This window comes from Heterocephalus glaber, unplaced genomic scaffold, assembly GCF_053883595.1.
Source record: "Heterocephalus glaber isolate CG9 unplaced genomic scaffold, H.glaber_assembly_v1.0 deba00001689, whole genome shotgun sequence".
NCBI classification, from domain to species: Eukaryota; Metazoa; Chordata; class Mammalia; order Rodentia; family Bathyergidae; genus Heterocephalus; species Heterocephalus glaber.
Window position 1 is genome coordinate 414,563 of NW_028258414.1, and position 11,547 is coordinate 426,109.

Consider the following 11,547-nt stretch of genomic DNA (forward strand, 5'->3'; position numbering starts at 1 on the left):
TCCACACTCTTCCTTGGTTCATTATTGTCAGGTAAAAAAGCCAAAAACCAAGACCAGACCAGGCCACAGCAAGCCTTTATTGCAGGGATGATCCGCCGGGCTGTCTCTGAACAAAGGAGAGACAAAAGCAACGGCTGGGATGGGGAGCGCTTCTTGTAGGAGCTGGGGTGGAGTTGAGTGAGGTAGTGGCTAGGGACTGGAGGAGCCTGTGATGTCACTAACTGTTAGGAGGAGAGCAAGTATTAGGTTACCCTTTTGGTGGGAGTAGGGGCATGTTGGGAAGAAGAAGGTAGCTATTATATACAGCAGCCACCCTAAATCGAAGGGAAATCTATCAATTATAATGGATACAGGTGATTTTTGCAGCGTCCATTCTACCACTGCTTTGTGTTCTTCCATGCAGTTTAGGCAAAACTTATCCCTATCCCCAACAGGTCTACAAATGGTCCAACTATCCTAAAACTTTCAGAATTAGTCTCATCCTTTGAACCAATTTTTGTTTGAGACCAATCAGAGTGAAGCCCAGGATTTTTGTCTTACTGCAGGACAGAGAAGTTTTTTCTTTTGGTAGTGTGATAGTTGAATGTGAATACGGGAAGAGCTACAATTATCTTTTTTTTTCTTTGCTGATAAGGAGAACCAACAAGATAAAACACACATGGACCATAAATGGCCAAGAGGACAAAAAGGAAAAAGCAAACAATTCCTTAGAGCATCTTAAACATCTATATCAAACCCAAACTGAACCCCTTGGTATCTTTAGACCTTTCCGTTATGTGAGTTAATATATCTCCCTTGTTGTTTAGGCTGAATAGGGTCCAGAATAAATTATTGTGTTATAAAAATAATACTGAGCTAAATGCATCAGTCCCTGAAAACTCTGATCTGCCTAAAAACAGCCTTCCACAAGAACCTAAAAGAAAATTATTATTAATACACTCTAGGGAGCAACCAGAAAAGACTGACTCATCCTCAGAGACAATGAGAATTGTCAGCACACGTAAAGAAACATTGTTTTAAAACTATCATATTGGGGTCCATTTGTCTTTCCTAAACATCATTTATTTTTCTTTTTTTTCCCCAGTACCAGGGATCAAACTCAGGACCTGGTGCTTGCCAGGTAGACGCTGCGCTGCTGAGCTACATCTCCGGCAGTCATTTGTTTTTCTGTAAGAACCCTATCTGCATTCCCCTTCTAAGAAATAATTTGTGTTCCCTGTAAGCAAGAACTCCTCTCCCCTTCCTCTTCAGGGGAAGATATAAATATATAAGGTACAAATTCCACCCAACCTCTTGAGTCACAGTTCTTTGTAAACTCCCTTATATATGTTATTAAAATCTCTTGCTAAACTGAGAGTTTAATACACAGGCCCTCGTGCCTTATTTTGAGGCCTTTAGCTCACAATAATTGAACCTAATAGAAGGAACGTTTTCCTCTGCCACAAATTCAATTTGAGTTGTCTTCTGTTACCTGCACTGAAAGTATCCTGTGATAGCGATAATGACACATTTTCACCATCTTCTTTTCCTCTTTCAATTCAGGACAGCTACCTTTTCTAGCTCTTCTACCTCCGGACCAAGCTATGTGGTTGTTTCTGGCAAGTGGATGTAGACAAAAGTAGCTCATCCAATGTAAGTCTGACTCTAAAAAGCTCCTGTCATTTATAGCTCCTGTTTGTTTTTCATGCATTAGCCAGATACAGAGAACTTGGAGTAGCTAGAGGATGCCTTAATGATGCATAATGTCTTAATGATTGCATGATACATATCACTATGCTGATTTTCACTGGACTGATGATGGCAAAAAAATCTTTATTGGGTTATGCTACAGAGATTTGAGGGCTGTTTATTACAATAGCTACAATAACTAACCTTTACTAATAATAATTGAAGTGGCACCCTGCCATAACAGAAAGCAAACAAAAAGTAAAAATTAAAATACAGGACCTAACCTAGAAGAATACACATCTTAACCTAGAAGTCAGTTGGGAATTTGAGGAAATACAGGAGATGGGACAATTGGACACATATTAGGCAGTGGTTAAGCTGTTACTAAAAATACTGAGAAAGGAGTTTAGGGTGTGGCAAAGCTGACTGGGAAGAGGTATGACCTGTTGATTGCAAAATCCCAGGACACATGTGCAGAACAGTTCCCAAGGCTCAGCATGTAGACTTCTTGCAAGATTGGAGCAGGTTTTTAATAGGACAGCCTAGACCTGACATTAGCCTGAGGAGTGGGTGATACAAAAAGAACAGTCCACATTGAGTTTTGCTGCTGTATTCTCTCTTGCATGGTGACCCATCCTCATGTTGGAGGGCAGTGGTGGTGAACCTATTGCACACATGCCACAGTGGGTACAAAGAGCCCTCTCTGTTGGCACATGGAGCCAAGTTGCCCCAGCCAAAGTTTGACAAATTATCAGCATGCATACGACAGCAAAGATCACATTAATTGTGCAAAAGGACACCAAATGCAAACTTTTACCTTTCAATGAAAAGCTATATCACTTAAAGCTGTTTTTCTTTTAAAACAAAAGATGTTATTGTATGAGTTGTCTTTTCTACACTAAAATCTCAGTATTCAGGCTTACTTGCAGTGGTGGCACTTTGCAATAAATAAGTGGGTTTTGGGTTGCACTTTGGGCACTTGGTATCTAAAAGTTTTGCCATCACTGCTGTAGGGTGTACTTCTTTTCTACTTTTACTTGGCCCAAACTTGCTCTACAGAGCAAGTTCCCACCTCCAATAAAACTTTGCTACTGTTTACACTTGTCTTGATCAATTCTTTGCTCAGGACAGAAAGAACCTACAAACCGCCTCCAGAAGGAGACTGTAATATCCCAAAAGCCAGTAACTATACCTCAGAAGACAGATCAGTATCTTCATGATTTTTGATACACAGATTCAATGCAATCTCCATTAAAATCCCAATAACATTGTTCACAGAGCTAGAAAAATAATCCTAAAGTTCATACAGAACCGTAAAAGACCCCATATAGCCAAAGTGATTTTGAGCAAAAAGAACAAAGCTGGAGGCATCATAGTGCCTGACCTTAAAACATGCTACAGAGCTATAATACCAAAACCAATAAAATACTAGTGTAAAAACTGACACTTAGACCAATGAAACAGAATAGAGAATCCAGAAATAAATTCAAGCAGTTACAACCAACTGGCACAAAATTTTCCAAAATCATACATTAGGAAACAGTCTCTTCAATAAATGGTGCTGAGAAAACTGTATACACATATGCAGAAGAAACTGCATTGAAACCAGACCCCTGTCCTCTCACTCTATACAAAATCCATTCAAAATGAATCAAAGAGCTAACTGTTAGACCCAACACTATGAAACTACTAGAGGAACATTTAGGAAAACATTGAAAATATTGATATTGACTTTAATTTTTTGAAAGATTCTAAAAGCAAGAATAAATGAGATTACCTGAGACTAAGAAGCTTCTGCACATCAAAGGATATAACAAGCTGAAGAGACAACCTGCAGAATGAAAGTATTTTCAAAGTTTTCATGATTCAGATTTCATTAACATCTTCAGTGAACAAGGAGCTAACAAAAAAAATCAATTTAAAAATGGATAAATAATCTAAATAGACATTTCTCAAAAGAAGGTATACAAATGACTAGCGAGTTTTGGGAAAAAATGCTCTATCACTAATCAGGAAAATGTAAATCAAAATCACAATGAGATATTATCTTACCTCGGAATGGCTGTATTAAAAAAGACAAATAATAAATATTGGCGAGGAGGTAAAGATCCTGGGTATACAACCAATTAAATGAAATCAATATGTCAGAGAGACATCTGTGCTCCTTAATTTATTGCAGCACTATTCACATAGCCCAAGACAATGGAATCAACTGAGGCATCCATCAAAAAATGAATTGATAAAGTGTGAGATTATATATATATATATATATATATATATATATATATGAATGACCCATAAAGAAAAAATGAAATCCTGTCATTTGCAATACCATGGGTGGAATTGAAAGACAGTAATGTTAAATGAAATAAGCGAAGCACAGAGAAAAATACTGGATGTTCTCACTCTTACATGGAAGCTAAAAAAACTAGAGTAGGATAGTGATCACTAGCAGCTGAGAAAGATTGCTAGGATAAGAGATAAAGGGAGATGGGATAATGGGTACTAAAATAGATTACATAAGAAGAATGAGCTCTGATGTTTTCATGACAGGGTGATTATAGTTCATAATAATTGTCCACCACCGCTCCCAGCCCAGAAGAGGTGAGCCAATCCCAGTGCCCAGGAGGAGGCTTCCGGGCCTCTGTACCATCCCCCACCCAGCTCAGAGGAGATGAGCCACACAGGCACCCACAGCAAACCCCCCCCTGCAAAATGAGAAGACATGTAAATAAGTCTCAAAACCAGAATTCCAGATTACCTAAAGCAACCGAAAAGGGAAGCAAGATGGAACACTCTGATACTCAACCACCTGGACTCCCTGAACTGGCAACAAAAGAGGATCTGGAAAAAATGAAATCAGAAATAATTTCTCACATAACAGCAGAGATTGTGCCCATAGTGCAAGACATGATTAATAAATCTAGAGAGGACACATTAAAAAAAATAGAGGAGCTGAGGAACATGATGGAATCCCAACATAGGAAATAAATTGAATCCATAAAACAGATGCAAACAGATTTCCAGGAGATTAAAAACTCCACTGAAAGTCTACGCAGCAGAATGAGCCAATGTGAGGACAGAATCTCACATATAGAAGATAAGATTGCAATTAGTGACCAGGAAAAGAAAAATTGCTTTAAAATTGTAAGGGACCATGAGAAATCAATCTAGCAGCTGCTAGACGATGCAAAGAAGAATAACGTAAGACTGATTGGAGTCAATGAAGAAACAGGAGAGAGTGCAGATGACATAAAAAAACTTCACAGAAGTGATGGCAGAAAACTTCCCAAGCAGGGAAAAAGAACTTGACATACAGATAAGTGAGACATATAGGACTCCAGCTAGCCTTGGCATATAATAGTTAAGATTCCAGAAACCCAACAGAACAAAATTCTACAAGCAGTGAGAGAGAAGAAACAAATCACATACAAAGGAAAGCCCATCAGAATCACAGCAGACTTCTCAATGCAAACCCTCAAGGCAAGAAGATCTTGGAGTGATGTATTCCAAGGCCTAAAGTAAAACAGCCTCCAACCCAGATTGATGTACCCTGCAAAACTATCTTTCAGAGTTGTTGGAGAAGTAAGATACTTTCATGACAAAGAGCAATTTAGGAACTTTATGAATACCAAACCAGCACTCCAAAAAATTTTAGACAAAATCCTAGGAAAATGAGGATCACAACCCCAGGAAGCCGAGCAGAATGAATCCATCAGGTGCAACAAGAAATTAAATGCAAAGAGGGAGAATCCGACAAAAAGAAAAAGTCATTACAGGGATAAGTCAGTACATATCAGTTATAACCATCAATGTTAATGATCTTAATTTACCAATCAAAAGAAATAGACTGGCAGCATAGATCAAGAAGCAAGATCCAACCAACAATTTGCTGCATACAAGAAAAACATTTAATTCAAAAAGAAACTCACACTGAAAGTTAAAGGGTAGAAAACAATATTCCACTTGACAGGAACCCAAAAAAAATCAGAAGTACCTATCCTCTTTGCAGATCAAGTGGATTTCAAACCAAAATCTGACACACTTCTGGTCCCAAGAATTTCAGATAAGCAATAGTCAACTTGTATATACAACTCTATTGTGAACATGTGTTTTCATTCCTCTTAAGTAAAAACTTAAGAACAGAACTGTTGGTTCTTAACAATAATACAAGAAATTTCTATATTGTTTTCCAAAATGGTTTTATCATTTTACATTCACATTAGCAGTATTAGAAAGTTCTAACTGGTTCACACCTAAGCTGACATTTGTTCTTTTAAAACTTATAACTTCAACTCCCTAATGAGTGTATAATTCAATCTTGTTATTGTACTGATTAGTATTTTTCTGATTCTAGTGTTGCACACCTTTCTTTGTGCCGTACTGGCTATTTATCATCTTCTTACGTCTACTTTTTAATTGGGTTGTCTATTAATGAGCTGTAAGAGTTCCTTATATATTCTGGTCTTAGGTTATATGTATTATAAATATGGTCTGTTTAAGGACTACTTTTCATTTTCTTAATGATGTCATTTAAAGTTCTAAATATTGATGGGCTCTCATTTATCAATTTCTTTCTTTTATACATCATGTTTCTTGTATCCTAGGAAATTCTTGCCTACCTTAAATTCATGAACATTTTCCCTTATAATTTCTTCTTAAAGTTTTATATTTTAGTCTTTCATATTTAGGTTCATAGATCCTTTCAAGTTATTTTTATGTATGGAAATAAAGGGTTGAGGTTAATTTTTTACATATGGATACCAGGTGTTCTAGTGCCATTTACTGAAAACACTATCTTTTCCTCTGCTCTTGAATTGAGTTTATGTTCTATAAAATGGTTTTTTGCATATTTTTTTATTAGTACATGTTCATAGTATAGAATTTTACATTCCCTGTGGAAAATTGGTACATGTACTAATACACTTTAATTCCATTGTTTCACCCCCGTGCATGTCTTGATTTCCTCCTCTTTTTTTCATGTTTGCAGTGCATAATGTTCACATTCCTTGTATTCCATTTCTAAAGCACATTCTGTATTCCTCTGACAAGGCCCATTCCTCATCTACATAAAGCCACAGGATATTGTAGAAGGCAAGTTATTTGTCCAGTGTTCCTCTCAACATCTTGTACGTGTCTGTGCCTTTTGCTTTTCTTGAAGCCTGGTCTGGAGTATTTTGTTGTAGCATCAGAAAATGGATAAAGATACTCTGTTAAGCCATTAGCCAAATTGTTCTATAAAATGTTAATATTAAATAATCTTTCAAAACTCAGTGGGCCATATATGTGTGGTTCTATTTCTAGATTCTCTGTTTTATTCCATTGATCTATGTCTTTTTTTATGCCAACACTGCCTTGATTACTGTAGCTTTAGAGGAAGTCTTAAAATTAGGTAATAAATGTCTTCCAACACTGTTTTTTTTTTCATTTTACTTTTCTAGGTCCTTTGTACTCCTACGTAACTTTTAAATTTCAATATCTAATTCTTCATTTATAGCAAGTATACATATACCTGAATTTTTACATATACCTTGTGTTTTCTAATCCTGCTAAATTCAAATACAAGTTCTAGAGATTTCTTAGTATTTTCTCTGTAGATGATCATTTCATCTACATATAAAGATTTTACTTCTACCTTGCCAATCCTGTGCTAATTGTGTCTTTTTATTGCCAGACTATTTTGATTTGGGCCTATGTTTCAAAATTTAATGGACAGATGAAGTGTAGGCATAGCTGCCCTTGTTCCCCACCTTAGGGAGAAAGCATTGTATCTTCTCCACTCATATAAGGCGTTTTTGCTGGAAGTATGGAGTACATGTCTTTGATCTGTTGCGAAGGTTCTGTTCTACTTCTATTCTCCTGATAGCTTTTACTATGAACAGCTGTAGAATTTAGTCCAATACTTTTTCTCCAACTACTGGCAGGATCATATGGCTCTTTCCTTTCCTCTGTTAAAATGATGACTTAGAGGGGTGGATCTTCCAGTGCTGAACCAACACTGTCATCCCTATAATAAAACCACTTTCTACATACTGCCAGATCCGACCTCTAATAGTTTGTTTTCTTAAACAAATTTCTATCTAAGTTAATACTTTTTTCTTCTATTATCTTTATCCAGTTTTAGTATTACAATGATGTTGATTTCCTAAAATGAGGGGAGAAGTGTTCCTTCTTTCTTCTGCTTTAAATGTTTGAAATAATTTATCAGTTAAAATGTATATGAGCCTGTTGTTGTCATACAGGTAGGTTTTCAAGCAAGGAATATACTTTCTTTAATAGGTGCTATTCAAATTTTATATTTCCTCCAGAGTCAGTTTCATTAATTTGTTTTCCAAGGTACTTCTTAGAAGTCATCAAATTTATTTCAAAAAAGATTGTTGTAATATGCTTTCTATATCCTTTTAAATTTTGTAAAATCTGTGGTAATGTCCTCTAAATTTTGATAAATTATAATTTTAAAAATGTATAATTGATATTGTGTAACAGGAAGAAAAGGTCTAAAGGAGTAGGGGAAGTGGGAGCAGTAGGGAAAAGGAAAGAAGGGAAAAGAAAAAATATGAAAAAAGGAAAAAATGGAAACAAAGTCTTTGCAAATAGGGAAGGGTGGAAGAGGTGAAGGGAGGGCAGGTGAAAGGGAAAAAATAAGAACCAAGATACATCATGTAAAGGTACAAGATCCCAGGGATGAATGTAACTATATTAGACCTAAAATGTACCAATAAACTTCATGGAAAAATTTTTAAAAAATAATTTATATATGTTAAGAAGAACTAGAAAAGAGGAATTAGAAGGTTCCCAATGCATAGCATAAATGTTTAAGGAGAGGGAAATTCTAGCTATCTTGATTTATTACACATTGTATAATTGTGTATCAAATTTTCACATTGTATCCTCTACAGTCCATATAGTATGTGTTGATTGAAAAATGGTGAATGTTGGTGATTTTTTAATATATCTTTAGCAGGGTATTACCAGAAAGATTAAAGTAGAATGAAATTAACTAATTACAAACAGAAGTGAAAGGGAACAGGAAGAACTCAGAAGCTGGGAGCTTTGCAGGGTTGGAAAACACTACTTCTAGATTTGAGCAAGGTAGCCCCTGCAGAATTTGAAAAAAGGGACTTACCTTTAGACAAAAAGCTTAGCCAAGGAGCTTTTCAGATCGCCTCAAAAATATTAATTACTAAGAGAAAGAGGAGAAAATTTAGTCAAGAAAGCAAAAAAATAAGGCAACTTTTACAACTCTCCAGAGGGCATACTGTTGGTGCTTCAACTGTATACCCTTTGATATTTACAGTTGGCCCTCTGCATCTATGGGTAGAAAAGAAGAACTTTTTATATTTTATCTGTACTGAACATGCACAGAATTTTTCTGTCATCATCCCTTAACACGGTATAACAACTATTTATACAACATCTGCATTGTATTAGTATTATAAGTAAAAATAGAGATAATTTAAAGTATAAAAAAGATTGTGTAGTACCAGGTATGGGGCGCATGCCTGTAATCCCAGCACCCAGGAGGCTAAGGCAGGAGGATCACCATGAGTTTGAGGCCAGCCTAGCCTACATAGTGAGTTCAAGGCCATCCTGAACTGCATAGCAAGACCCTGGCTCAAAAAATAAAATAAAATAACACGGATCCTGTAGGTTATGTACAGATTTTGTACCTTTGGTATAAGGAACTTGAGCATCCTCAGATTTTGGTATCAGAGGGGAACTCTTGGAACCAGTCCCCTGCGGATTCTGAGGGACAGCAGTATCCTCCAACTGCTCCCTGTTCAGCTCTGCCAATAGGGAGCACTAGCAGGAAACTGCAAGGATGGTGGGGGAAGAACTTTGTTCCTTTGCTTTATGTCTCTGTCATCATGAATCCAGAAACTTTTTATCACTCCAGCAGAGATAATTCATTCATGTAGTAGAGACTGACCCAATTTGCACTCTCCCAACACTTGCAGAACTAGTCTAATTGTACCCTCTACAAAGACATCAGCAACAGCAGCCACTATCACCCCCCTCCTCAGAGGCTGACTCCCAGCACTATGGGATCTCTCTTGCAAGCTGAACAGTGTCACATTCTCTGTCTGAGTTTCAGGTCCATGAAGCCACTCCTCCAACTTCTAAGTGTTCTCAAACTATTTTTGGTCATTGGTTAGCCAGCGATAGAATATCCACTAGAGTACTTTGAGCTCTAGAAAACAGTGGAACTGCTGTGTAAAGTCAGCCCAGGGTTTCTAAATGGTTGATGGAACAGAAACACCTCTCCCACCAAACACTAGCATAAGAGGTAAGTAAGAAATAAACTTTAATATGGTAAGCCACTAAGAATTTTGGGTAATTTGTTTCATCTCTCTTCAAAGCATCAGCACCATGTATGAGATCACACACTTGACAGCCTCATTTAAATGTCCGACAGGACTGAAAACGTCAACATTTCTAAAACTGAATTCTTTATAGTCCTTTCTATTTCTCTATAGCATTTCTTCAATTATTCAACATGGACACCTGAGAATAACCATTAGTCTTTCTCTAATACAAATCCTAGCCAGCCGACTCTGTACCATGTTCTGAATAATCTACATTTTTTTTTTTTTGGTACCAGGGATCGAACTTAGGACCTTGCACTTGCAAGGCAGGCGGTGGCACCACTGAGCTAAATCCCCAGCCCCCTATTCTGCATTCTTTACATCTTTTCAACTCTTGCACTCCTCTTAATTTCCAGTTACTCCCAAACCTACAGACACTCCTCATTAACAACTGAGTTCCATTCCTGAGACTAAGTCATTAAATGAACTTCTCATTAAAGGAGGTATTGTATATAATATATACATTACAATACTCAGAACAAAGAAATGGTCAAAGGAAACTCCAACTTGATGTTTTTGATTTTATTTGCATAACTCTTACATGCAGTACTGTAATGTATAACAACATAAAATGACAGTACTGTACTGTACAGCACAGTCAGCAAAAATTACAGTACTGTATAAACGGGGTACTGTACAAAAAAGACATTAAGCTTTTATAAACAAGATGTACAGAACCATATATATATATATATATGAAGAGAGGTTGTAAGTTCAAGCTGTGGGTTATAAGTCTGAACAGTCTTAACAGGCAGATTGTTAAACCAAGAACGTCTGCATTGTATATGTTTGCATTTAATTCCTCCAGTGTCACACACATGCACAGAAACTTTTCAAAAAGCAAGTCTAAGTATGTAATAATTCTGCTTTAAAAACAATTGTTTTCATAGTCCTTGAGATAAAACATATTCCTTAACATGGTAAGGTATATCCTGTGGATTGACTACATCATTATCATTTCCACTCTCAGTTGGAGATGATGGAAAGCTGGTGGGTGGGGGAACAACTACATTCCTATCTTAGTTACTTCTCTTGTTGCTGAGACAAAATGTGTGATACCCAAAGTTAAAGGAGGAAAGGTTCATTTTGCCTCATGGTTTGTAGAGATTTCAGTCCATAGTCAACTGGCTCTAGGGCAGGGTGGCATGGCAGAGGGGCATTGCAAAGGAGAAACAGTCTGGGGCAAGGCAGAAAAGAAAGTAGTGAGCAGCAAGCATTCTGGACTTTTATCCCATCCAGGCTATATGCCTGTTGGATGATCCCACCCACACTCAGGGTAGACCTTCCCATTATCCATACCCGGAACTATGCTAAACCAGTTAGTGGACTAATCCAGTACCACACACCCTTAATCCCTGTATCACACTCCCATGATCCAGCCACCTCGGAAAAAGCCCCGTCTATAAGCACATGAAGCTTTGAGGGAACATCTAGATAGAAGCCATAACAATCCCTCTATACAGTCTTGCCACTAGAGATTTAGAGGTAGTAAATTCTACTAAAATGACGCACT